The sequence below is a fragment of the Aptenodytes patagonicus genome, chromosome 3, assembly GCF_965638725.1.
Source record: "Aptenodytes patagonicus chromosome 3, bAptPat1.pri.cur, whole genome shotgun sequence".
Lineage (NCBI taxonomy): Eukaryota > Metazoa > Chordata > Aves > Sphenisciformes > Spheniscidae > Aptenodytes > Aptenodytes patagonicus.
In genome coordinates, this window is record NC_134951.1 from 53,852,695 (window position 1) to 53,861,592 (window position 8,898).

At 42.1% G+C, this 8,898-nt stretch overlaps 1 long non-coding RNA gene across 2 annotated transcripts; it reads right to left on the reverse strand.

The window, feature by feature from the left end:
- Window positions 1-1,011: 1,011 nt before the first annotated feature.
- Window positions 1,012-8,868, reverse strand: LOC143158013 (uncharacterized). 2 transcript variants are annotated; one of them, XR_012994890.1, is made up of 4 exons: window positions 8,635-8,868; window positions 6,552-6,671; window positions 4,221-5,978; window positions 1,012-3,469 (listed from the first exon to the last, which is right to left on the reverse strand). It is a non-coding gene; the product is annotated as an uncharacterized LOC143158013 (long non-coding RNA). The 2 variants fall into 2 exon arrangements; XR_012994889.1 differs by having other exon boundaries at window positions 1,012-5,978.
- Window positions 8,869-8,898: the final 30 nt, after the last annotated feature.

Consider the following 8,898-nt stretch of genomic DNA (forward strand, 5'->3'; position numbering starts at 1 on the left):
GCAAATGATGATCGTCTGTGAAGAGTAGTATTCATTTGTCCTAATTGCACCTTATTCACTGAATGCACCCTGCAGGGCTGACTTGCATCTGCCCGGTAAGCTCTGCTCATTCACGCCTGCTGCAGATGCATGAACGAACTGCAGGGTGTGACAGGCTGGTCAGGCGTACTGGGGAGTTGCCACATTTTTCCAGTGAAATTTGAGCAGGTCTGGTGTCCTCATCTGTAAAACTGGTACAACAGGAGTTCTCTGCCTCTCCAGGATGAGGAAAGCTAATGCAATTAAGATGGTGAACTGCTACTATAGGACTGGATCTGTATAAATATCTCAGCCAGTAAAACTGATCTGGCAATCAGAGGATGAGATTACTGCCTCTCATCCCCCGGGTGAGCCTGAAGCACTATGAACAATAAGGACACCTTGTAGTTCAGCTCCCAGTTTTACACAGGAACCAGAAAATAAATCCCTTCTCTGAAGCTGTGGAGGAGTTGTACCTCTAAGTGCTCTCTTCTATCAATAATCACATTCCTGCCAAATGGAAAGTCCTTGATGAGCTATCTCTTTCTTCCTTTAGTACCCGGGCAGTGTTGGGTACACCAGAGCAGCCTAAGCTGAGTCTCCAGCTCAAGTGAGGCTATTTCAGCCCTGAAATGTCATGGGGCTCCTTGGTTTTCTCTCCCCAAGGAACCACTGCTGTAGTCCATCCCAATACCTCTGTCCTCAGGCTTGGGAGATCCCCTGCAGTCTGGAAAGGGGGTAGTGGGCTTATCACAGAGCCCAAAATGATGCTCTGTATGTGTTTGAGTTGTGAGCAAGCCTTGATTTGGGACCCTTGAGGGGGTTGCTGCCTTCCTTGGGGGTGCTAGCTGGAGAGGGGAGGAGGAGGATTCCCATCTGCATAGGGGCTGTGATGGCACGGGGCAGAACAGGGGAGAGGGTGTCAAAAAAGCAACCAAAGCAACATGAAAATGTTACCGTAAGTCGGCAGATGATGAACTCTCTAAGACTCAATTTGGAGTTTTAGAGAGCAGGCATTCTTTATTGCGGCGCCGGGTGCTAGGTGGAATTTCCACAAATCAAGCACACCTATGGCCAGATCACCGTTACATTTACACACAGAAATTACAAGGCAGTACACTCCCAGTTACAATGATTGGTTAGTGATTTACATACACTTATAATATCTGCTGTGTCATTCTCTTCTGTTACTATGCTTGCGCAGGGGAAGGGTCTTCACCTTGGCAAGGGTCTTCTTGACCTGTGGGTGTGTTTTTTAGTATTATAATGAGGGCAGTTCACTTCAGGTTGCCTTAAAAATAAGTTTCATTGCCAAGTTAGCTAGATATTCATTCATCTACCTTGTCAAGTTGTCAAATAAGTTATCCCATATACAATAAAGCCTAAGTGGTCTGGTCATGCTCTAGAGACTTAAAAGTAAGGTTAACATGGTCCAGTGAATAACACAGCAACCCCTACACAACGCTAACATAAAGATTAATCAAAATGTTCTTATAGTTGCTTATTCACTATCAAACACAAAATATAGAAAGATTCAATAAAAACTTAGATAATCTTCAACAAAAACACCCAGAAACAGGCAGAAATGGACCGTGCCAGCTCAGCAGGGTAGAGCCCTCGGTGCTGTAGCCATGGACCGCATGTGGGGATGGTGCCTGCTCTGCTGCCCAGCCATCTTAGGAATGCTTAGGATCCCATCAGCCTCCTGTATCCTCTTTAGGTGGCTATTTGCTTTGCCTACACTTGAAGCTGACCTCAGTGAAACGGCAACAGGGAGCCTTCGTAAGCAGTTTCTGTTGGGCTGAAGGCAGGAGGACGATAAGACTGTGCTGGAGCAAACTACCCTGTGACTTGGGAAAGGGAAAATGGAGGCTCCTGGCTTCCCACCCTGTTCACCTTCCCCAAGCCTCTTCCCACTGCCTGACTTCTGATTTTGTGTTTCAGTGTCTAACAAGCCTAAAAATAAATATAACTCTAAGGGAACAAAGGTGCTTGGCAGTGGAATGCCGGACGGTAACAGTGTTTAGTAGAGAAGCAGTAATGGATCAGAAGTTGTTGACTCCTAACCAGTAAAAAAGTGAATGAAGGAAATGCTTGGGAAATGAATGGACAAATCATTTCCATAGGGTTTGATATTTAATTTACATTTTTATTAAAGGCTGCTTGCTCCCCTGCCTCCCCCTTTCTAATTATTATTTTTTTTTTCCTCCTGTGTTAAGTAAGGTTTCATTTGTTTTGACTTTTCAGCATCTTTGTTCAAAACAGATGATAAAGAAGAGTCTTATAAAACTCCTAGTCTTAATCCCCTTAGAATTCCTATCAATGCTTTGCTAGAATTCATATCAACAGAATTTTACTGATGCCAATAATTGTTAAAGCATGACCATGTTCTTCAAATTATACTTCTGATACAAGTGGCAATTAAAAAAAAATCCTGCAAGATTAGATGTGTTTTTCAAAAATTACTGTTGTACTACTAATAATTTTGTTTAACCTGTTTTTTGGCAGTACTCCGTATATATTTAGTCTCCCTGGTTCCTATTTAACATTCATTATTTACTTTTGTGGGTCTCACAAAGCATTTGAGAGAGAACTCTCTTTAAATCGCAGAAATCAGGAAGTGGATGTGTAGACTTTGCAGCTGAAGTTGGCTTTACAATGTTTTAAATAATTGAATGGATTTGATTTTGATCATACTCTTAGAAAGTTTAGCCATTTATGGTCTTTTTTTTTTAATTTAGGACTGAAATAAGCTTTCCTTTATGATCACTGTTTTCAGACGTTTTCCCCATGCCAGATATTTCACAAAGAAACCATTCTTTCAAATCTTGCCACAGCATGTAATTTTTCTGGAAAGCTTGGGTGAAAGCTATCATCACCACTAACAAAAGTAAAAATGGCTTTGCAGCTCACTGAGACAATGAAAAAAAGATCATTCTCCTTGTTTTTTCCATAGTGGCTTGCTCACCAAATACGATATGTTTGGTTTTCGTCAAGAAACATGTACACCTCCTTAAGGGTGAGGGGTAACAGGAAAGGAGAGAGGGGATTACCCAGTAGTCCCTCCCCTCCATAAATCTCAGTTAGAAAAAAAGGGCTTCGTATTCTTTCTTATCTGGTGTATTCCCTCCATATGCTGGGGCAGGCAAGTCCATTTCTACATTTTCACCTTGGAGAGGGGGCAGCAGACAGCTTTCCCAAATAAACGAGAAGCAGTAACGAGTGGTGCTGTAGAGGCTCCCTCACCAGATGCTCTGAATTGACCTTGACTCACTGCAGGATGGGGGCTGGCACGCTGACTCGTTTGCCCTGTGAATCTTTTGTCCGTATCTGATGTGGTTTGAAACAAGGTCTCGGACATAGAGAGGGTGATGGAGAGTCTCCAGGAACACATGGCAGCAGTGTTCGAACCACATCCTGTGCAGTCAAGTTCCACCACTTCTCCTCATGCCTGCGGACAGCAGAGCTACAATCATGTCTGGAAGGAGATCTATGCCTGCACTGAGCTCCACCAGGTACTTAGAAGGGGAAATGATGAATAATGGTCAATTAACATGTCTAGCAGGTGTTTGTCAGCTCTGATAGAGGGCTTCTCTTAACAGATTTCTGTTTGGATACCAGCATTCCCCTTTTTCAAAGTTCAGTCTCCTGCTACTGCTGCTAAGCAGGAGCTGCCCAGCTGCAATGTACAGTTGCACGCCCAAGCCGCATACGCGATGTCCTCTCCTCCTTGGTGCTCGCTAGCTGCTGTGCAGCCACCGGTCCAGTGATAGCACAAGCAGCGTGAGATTGCACCTACCTAAAAATAACATGCATACGTGCCTGTAGCCGGGCTGGGGTGTGGATTTGGCTGCAAGAAATAGAAGTGTGCCCTAGTATTTACCGGAGAGTGTGGTATCAGGGAATGGGTTAGCATGTGTGTACGGAGGAGAGGGGAGGAAGGGTGGCGGGATGTCTTGGTTGCAGGAGGCCGTCCAGCAGCTGAGCACCTGTGGACCTGACAGCAGATGGCTGCTTTGTGCAGGGGCAGGTGTGATAGCAAGTTCCTCCTCTGGGGCAGGAAGTGGCGTTTGTGGGCATGGCCTCACGGAGGTTCAGAAGCTGTGAGAGCAGAAGCTGTGAGAGATCTTTAAGTTTTGGAGAGGGGAAAAAAACCCACAAATGGCCCAACTGCAGGGTAGTGAATGAGAAGCAGGACCTACCTCTCTGGTATCTGGGGAATTTGTAGTAACTGTGGCATGCCTTATGTGGCGAGCTCTGTGACTAATCCTCTGAATTTGAAGGTATCCCTTTGATGCAGATAGACTTTCGTTCCCTATTTCTTTATTGTCCTTCTGAGTCAGAAGTCGTTCACAGCTGCTGCTTTGATGAGCAGAAAAGCATTACGCACAGAACTGCTACATCCCGGCAGTCCCTGTATCCACAGCTCCGTGCTTCATTTGCCTCACTCTACCGGTGCCAGGACCAAGCAGGGCAGCTAGTAATACAGGAGCAGGGGAAAGGGAACAGAGGGAGAGAGACAGCATTTAGTCTCTCCCCATTCCCTCTTTCCCGCTGATTAATCTGCCCCAAGCCTGCTACCAACTCCGTGTTCAAAAATAAACCTGCATTTTTCTGTCAGGAAAAGCTCCCACGTGTGAGAACATACAGTTCTTGCCACCTCAGGCTGACCCTGACCAGGAAATACTTGATTACTTAATGAAAACTTCAGGAAAAAAAAACATTGGGTTGACTCATGCAAGCTACATGATAATTAATTAAAAAAAGAAAGAAAACGAGATTGGACTGTACATCTTCTGTCAAGTGCACTGAGGTCACGACTGGGTTGGGAAATAGTACCTATTTGGGGGCAACGCAAGGGACGTGACTGATCTCAATTTTGAAACAGTCTAGTCATGATGGTTATTAAAAAAACTAGAATTAGATCCTCCGCAAAAAAAGTGCTGTCCAGGTCTCAGTGTTTTTAAAATAAAAATTCAGCTGCTACCCAAAAATACGCTGTCACTTTTTTCCTTATTTCACTCGCATTTTTCAGACAGCATTGTCTGTATCTTTTTAAAGTGGAAATTTTAAGTAGAAATGCTTCATCCCATGCTTTGTCCATATACTTATTGTGATATTTAATAGAGATGTACAATTAATGCTGTTGATTCAGGAAAATATATTTTAATTCTATTTGACCCCACATTATTTTAAGTAATAGAGATTGAAGGACCTAGTTTTTCTAAAATTTAAGAAATTAGGCCTTTGGAGTCAATGAGGACAGGATAAGTGAGGATGATCATGCTTAGTAAGGATAGAGAAATCAGTTAACACATAATCTATCATTGCGAGGATTATGTAAAGAATTCATTGTTTGACATCAAGATTTGTTTGTCTTGAAGGAATTTTTTGAGACAATACACTCATGTCAACTTGCAAATTTATAGAACAGCCAACGTAGTCCTGAGTTTATCTGTGTCACTTCTATGAGTAACTTTGTTAGGATGTCTCGTGTTGAGCAGGATAAATTTGACAAGTGCCAATTTGTGAAGATACATTAATAGGATTTTCTTTAATCAGAAAAAACAATGCCAAAATCAATGCTATAAAACCCTTAACACACTGAAAAGAATTCCAACTTTTGCCATCCAAGTTCAAAATGAAGTGGTAAAATAAATTGGGGTAGAGAAATGGGTTAAGAGGAAAGTTTTTTCTCATATACTTGATTATCTGAGGAAATTAATTGGATAACGCCTAGTAAATCACTGTCCATAATGTTCCACAATTAATAAATACTGTGTGACTCATAGTGATCTTCTCATTTACGCTGGTACTAATGCCAGTTTAATTTCACTGATGTTGGCGGAGTAACTCCTGATGCATGTGAGAAGGCCTTGATGGAGTTGATAACAAGGCAGGTGTACCTGTTTTCCTGCTTGCTGCTCTTCTGCTACTCTCTTATCACATTGTGGAGTGTGCTGGAAAGGAGTGAGAGAAAAAAACAAGCATTGAATTTCATTTTACAGAATGTTAGCTAGAGCATTTAATATATGCTTGTGTTGGGGGTGCAGTGTATACATCACAGTAAAACTTTTCTACAGCCTAGTCTGATATTACTTCTTCGTTGCCACGCTATGATTTTGCCCCATGCTCAGCCTATGATCTGCTGGAGCCCAGAAATCAGTTTTTCTTTTATGGCAGGAGGAAAAAGGATGGACTAGGAGGTCAGACATGTCACTAGCGTAGCTGGGTTGAGGTTTTGATGAAATAGATGTTCTGAGTTTCTTTGGAAAATTTCCTCGATCTGACCCTTGCCGCAGTCTTGTCTTTGGAATGGGGATAGCTCTTTCATACAGCTCAGGGACTTTATAAGAATAAATACTAAGGATTGGAAAGCAATCAAATATTGTGGAGTTATATGCCATGATAATTTCACTGCTGGCTGGATTATGAATTTCATCCAGTATGGCACTTCCTTTCCTTTTCTTTTCCTTTTGTTATGATAAAGCCTATGCATAGAGCTGTCAAATAAGAATCATATGCATACTTACCACACCAGTTTTTAACTATGTGTGTTGGAACTAGGAACTAACTACCGAGGATGATAGCACAGCTGTGGCTCACAGTGGGAAGGATGTAGGAAGTATCAGCTCCGGTAAGCCTCCGGCATCCTTCAGAAAGAAGAATGAAAGAGGGTAAAAAATTGTTCATATGTGTATATATGTATGTATATATTTAATAAAACCTGAAAGGAGGAAGAAAAATTATATCAACCTACTGTTTCTCTGACAGAAGCAGTAGTGCCATCCTTTTCCATTATTCCATACCTCAGGTTTCCATGACAGTCCATCCCGTAGGCAGCAGCAGCCTTCTCTTAGACAGCAGACATAGCAAAACTGTCTACTTTAGAAAGGTTTAGAAATCTCCTGAAGTAGCAAAAATGTAATTACATTTTTCCTGTCTGGAAAAAGGTATAGTTATACGGGCAGCTTGCAGCTGCTAGGATTAGAAGAGGGCACAGCGACCGCCCACAGGGAGCACGTGGTGAGGAGAGGACCCTACTTGTCCCTTCTTTTCTTACGTCACCTGAGACTCCGGGAGCTAAAGGTAAAAAAACTCAACATAAAATCTGCAGAGATCAGAGTTAATTTTTTTAAGAGGGGGGCTGTCATCCAACTGAAAATGCAACTGTGCGTTTCCTCCGGTTTGTTTCAGCGAGTGTGCCTGGGGATCCTTAACTACTTCAGGTCTGTGGAGAGAAGCCTGACCATCAGTACTGCCGGCCTCTCCTTCAAGGCGGGTCACCTAATTCCCAGTGCAGAAGACACCTCCTGGGTCAGTGCTGCCAAAGGAGGCACCGGTGGTTTTGGTGGCCTGAGTTCACAGCCATTTATTCACTACACGCCAGCTGACTACAAGGTGAGGTACCACCTACCCTTTGGTCTTCCAAAATGTGTGCTTCAACAGGAGTACCTAATCCAGTTCTCTCTTCCACGCAAGCTATGCTGTGATCAATTGCTGGATCATCCGAGGGATTCAGTGTAGCTTGTTCCTCAGAACCACGTGTCTTGCCTTAACAGACTAAATACCTGTATCTACCAGCGGTCTGTAGCAAGCCTCTGAGAAACCTGAGGCATGTAGAAGTATAATGTCAATACTGCCTGCCAGATAAACATTTACTTAGGCCGGTGCTGCTGGCTGTGCTTAAACTAGGACCTTTGTAAGTGTAGGATTATCACACAGAGTAGATGTTCCTGAGAAATCTGAGGCATTTTGCAATTTATGGAAATCCTTGTTTAAGTAACTCATAATGACTTCTAAAATGTATTCTTTAGATTTAGGTAGAGTTTAGGACTTACTGTTTTTTAACCTTGGATGAGGGCATGTGACTGAAGTGATATAATTAGTACACTTAGCTTCACAGATTAGAAATATAATAATTCGAATTAAATTCCTAAGGCTTATCAAACTTTGCTTTCCCCAACTTTTTTGTAAAATATACTGAACAGAATCAGTATATCATGCTGACATTAGTGGTTTGATGTGATATAGTATTTTGTCTTTTGAGCTGTAGAATCTCCTTGCAGCTCTGCTACCAAACACTCATCCCAAAGTTCTCATATAGAAAGCCTGAAGAAGCACGATAGTATTTTAATAGGAGTTTTTTCAACATTTTGAGCTCACATTTATTTCTCATTTACTGAAAACTTGTTTGTTTGGGGTTTTTTTTTGCTGTAGAAACAGACAGAACCAAACACACGAGCCACTTCATGGAAGAATTGTGGCTGGAACCAAAAAGGAAGTAGGCTTCCTGCCCCAATCTGTTGCTCATGTTAAGATTTTACCACCCCCCCAAAAAACCCCCCAAGCCAGAAAAAAACTTCACAAAAAAATCTAAACCTCTTTGAAAATAAAATGTGAGGGCAGGACATGGAATTGATGATATTTTTAAGGTATCCTTAGTTTTATTTCTAATATGGCCACATTTATCCTTTAAAAAACTAATCAATTAAAATCCATAAATGAAAAGCTGCTTGGAACTAGAAAATTGTGATTTTCCACTTAAGAAGTGTTGAGCTGGGTGGTCCAGCATCTTCAAATTTTCAAGTCAGAAAAAGTAATTTAAAAACTTACGTTTTCCAATGGGAGGTGTCGGTTTTCTGGGAAGCAGGCGTGACAAGGTCTCCTTCTGATGTCCGCATAATATACCTTTATTTTCATTCCCTTTTTTTCTGTTGCAGAAGAAATGATGCAAAGATCAATCCTGACCTTCCATCTAAGCACTCTCTGATCTGGAGATTAGCTATGAAATACTTCAGAGAGCCCCTAGCAATGAGAGAGACATTATTTCACAGTGGCCTCTCTTTCCCCTGGACTAATACATGGATATGGATATAT